This window comes from Octopus bimaculoides, chromosome 7 (assembly GCF_001194135.2).
Source record: "Octopus bimaculoides isolate UCB-OBI-ISO-001 chromosome 7, ASM119413v2, whole genome shotgun sequence".
Lineage (NCBI taxonomy): Eukaryota > Metazoa > Mollusca > Cephalopoda > Octopoda > Octopodidae > Octopus > Octopus bimaculoides.
The window spans coordinates 49,955,700-49,959,681 of record NC_068987.1 but is presented as its reverse complement, the minus strand read 5'-3'; positions in this window follow the sequence as shown (position 1 = coordinate 49,959,681).

Genomic DNA, 3,982 nt, shown 5'->3' with positions numbered 1-3,982 from the left:
ATCAGCTTCAATGAATTCCATCTGACCCATGCATAGCAAAATGGACATTAAAATGATGACAATCTAATACAAAAATAACAATATACGCCCTTTGAACATGATTGGCTGGTTTTAGGACTACTTAATGCACTGCAACTGAAACTCAAGTGGCTATTTTATAAAAATGTTATTGTTTTCAAGATTTTCATTCCATTTACTCTTCAGTGTACAGAAGGTTTATTCAAAGTATTAATGCTATTAATATATCACGAGCTATTCAGACAACTTCACATTACAAAATTAATTTATTTCAGTATAAAAGCTTAGAGTGAAATATAATACTGTATAACGAAACTTTTAGTGTTTTTTTTTTGTTTTTTTCGCTTTGGTCATAAATGTCATTTCCTATTCACTTCTATCTAGAAATCAAAGGAATGACTACTATTCCCTTCAAACTTTGCTTTTGTGACCTGGATATCAATGTTTTGAAACTGGCCTATTTTCCATTACATTTCAGATAGATTCAGTGCTGAGTTGCTGAAGCATAAAGATTGTTATAGTTAATATTCTGCCCAATACCACAGATTTGCTTATCAGTTACTTGACCTTAACTATTTGAGCATGTGCCTTAGTGGCTGACAATATGTGCATCTCTGATCATGAACAGGAGTAGTGGGAGAGCATCATAGTCATGTGTTGAGCGGGATTCTTTGGGGTTTGAATAAATGTAACAAAAGCAAAGTTTGAAGGATATATTAACCATTTTTCATACTTTCTAGGGGTAACCAAATAGGAAATAACAGCTACTACTCAAGGGCAAAAATCATGTTACACAGTGTAATTTATCCACCAGTCCAACAAGTTAAATTGTCAGATAATTCTGATGCCTATTCCCAATAGCTAGGAAAATAGAGATAATGTAGAACAAAATGTCCTGCAGAAGATTTGAATTCATAATCCATAAGCAAGCAAAATGAATACTTTACCTACTTGGCACTTGAGTTTTTAATCAGAGCTTATTTTTCAAGAATTCTTTCACTTCCCAGAAACCACAGCTGTCACCATATCTTTTTGTATTATTATAGATTCAGCATTGCATCCCTTCCTTTTTGACCCATCACTAATCCCTTCCCTCCCCTGTTCCCTGACATACTTACCCAACATCCCCTCTTACTTTTCCCACATCTCTCCACCTAGGATCATTATCCACTATTCAGTTCTCACTCAGTTATAACCTTGCAAGTTATGAGGTGATCATCACTGCTGGTGCCAGGACACTCTAAAAAGTGGTTGGTATTAGCACAGGCATCCAGTTGTAGACACCATGCCATAACAGACACTGGTGCATAACAAAGCCCTCCAACTCATCAGACTCTGTCAAACTATCCAACCCAGGCCAGTACAGAAGCCAGACATTAAATGACGATGATGATAATAACATTTTTCATGCTTACATAAATAGTTTGATTCACCTACTCAGAAATTTTCTTGCATTTGCATGCTTAGAGAAGATTAAAGTCTTTTTATGCTATCAGATACTGTATGCTAAACCTGTACTGCCTTCATGAGCAGAGGTCTCAGTCTTTCAACTACATGAAAAAACAATGTATTTCACTGACCATGGAAGACAATAAATGCATCATTTTGACAGTCACCTGCCCAGAAACTAACTGGAGGAAAATACAGAAGCCTGCACATGCAAACTTTTCAATGCACACTCACTTTTCGTCTCGTCCCAATGCATTATCTACAAACATTTCTGCAAATTTAAGACTCTCACATAGACTTTCAGCATCCTCTTTTTCTTTGCAAGCACATCTTTTTTTCACTTTCAGCAGTAGACTTTTAAGAAAGGACACTATTTCCAGCTAAATTTGCCACTTTTGTTTACTCATTTTCATACTGTTCATTCCTTTTCGCTACACCACACAAGGTTCATACACATACTAACACTGTCACATTCATGCATCACAGCATGCCTTTCTCATTTGTTTCTCATCCTCTCTGTGGCCTTGTAGATGCAACTTACTTCTATTAGACCCTTGGTGAGTCTCATATTTAATGGAAAAAGTTGTTTGTACTTTACAATGCACCAGCATGCCTCACTTTCACTCCTGCACATTTCAAAGTATTTAATACCTCAATCACTGGCATATTCAACACTGTAATCGGAATTACTACACTAGCACTGCCTCAGCCATGAGCCCATTTGAAATCAGAACCTAAAGAGCCAGAACAAATGCTACTAACCATTTTTCCAATGTGCAAATGATTCTGCCAGCTTGCTGCCTTCATCTGAGATCAGCTAATAATATGGGGTTGATGTATGTCTAATGGTCTGTTGGGCAATCTAAAAAGTTCCATTGAATAAGATAAGAGAATATTAGCTATATATATATCTATAATATAAGTCCTGTTCTCTGTGTGCGCATGTGTGTATGTAAAAGCAGTATTTACAACTGATTTTCTCCAAACTGGGAACATACATCTATAATATAAATCCTGTTCTGTATGTGTGTGTGTGTAAAAAGATTACAACTGATTACATTAAACTGAGTTTTTTCAAACTGGGAACATACATTACTTATGTTCCAGAGATGGTTTTAGACTCTTAACATTTTTCACATAATGATTAATGGGGGATCAGAAATTTTCGTTCTGGTGTTCTGTGGAGAAGGGAGGTATGTCCCCTTTACATCCACTAGTCAAAAAATTATCACAATCTCATCTAATATATAAAATAGAGGTGTGTGTATTCGCTTTTCGCGCATATCTCTATCTTTCTACATCTCTCTAACCATCTCTATCTATTTATCTCTCTGTATCTATTTGTCTGTCTTATCTATCTATATCTATCTTATTTGTCTAACTAGCTAGCTCTCTCTCTCCCTCTCTCTATATCTCACTCACTCCCTGTTGTTTTTTTTCACTTTCATTTTTCAGATGCTATTGTTTACACTTTAAGTTCAATCGCTATTGTTTTCAATTGCTATTTACAAACAACAGTGACAAATTACTGACAGAAAGAAATTCACAATTACTGATGAAAATAATTTCATACATAATTTACTGACAGAAGTAACTTCATAAATTTCACTTCAATCTGTACACTTAATTTCCCTAAAAATTTCTTATTTACTTTTGCAATGGTTTTGTGTTTTTCTGTTAACAGCTTTTTTCTGGTTCCTTTGATACTGGCTCTTTGGTTCCCTAAGTGATAAATTTCACTTCAACCTGTATAATTCTTTATTTTCCATGAAAATTTCTTATTTACATTCTGCCTGTTGTATTAAGAAATATAATTTCTGTTACACAGTTATTTTCATTGTTTACTATCTTCTGCACCTGTGTATTTCTGTATACATATATAACCATGCCTAGAAGAAAAGTGTCAAATTTGACTACAATGTCAAGGTCAGCCAAAAGAATGTCTCTGTCCAGGGAAAGAGAGACAGCAGCAGAAAGAGAAGCATACCAAAAAATGAACAGACTGTGCACTACAAAAGCCAGAGCATCTCAAAGTGATGAACAGCGGTATGCATGGTTGACAAGGAATAGGATCTCCACTGGAGAACAAAGAGCAGTTGCAACAGCTCGGAGAAGCAACTTCTATGAAGCAGCTTTCAATTATGATCCAGCAGTTCATTTTGGAGATGACACTAGAGTTTCCATTGGTGCAATGACAAGAGAGTGCATACATTGTAAAGCAAGAAAGTGGCCTGGAGAGATACCTGCACTGTGCTGCAGTGGTGGAAAGGTCGAACTCCCTGCAATCCCCCGACCTCCAGAGGAATTGAAGAAGCTGTTGTCATCAACTGACCAAGATTCCAAGCACTTCCAAAACAAAATTATGCAATACAATGCTGCACTACAGATGACATCATTTGGAGCCAAAAGAGAAATAACTGAGCCAGGATTCATGCAAACTTTCAAGAGCCAGAATTCATGCAAACTTTCAAGATCAAGATCAGATTGGCTCTCTACTACCTCTGTCAAATGGATC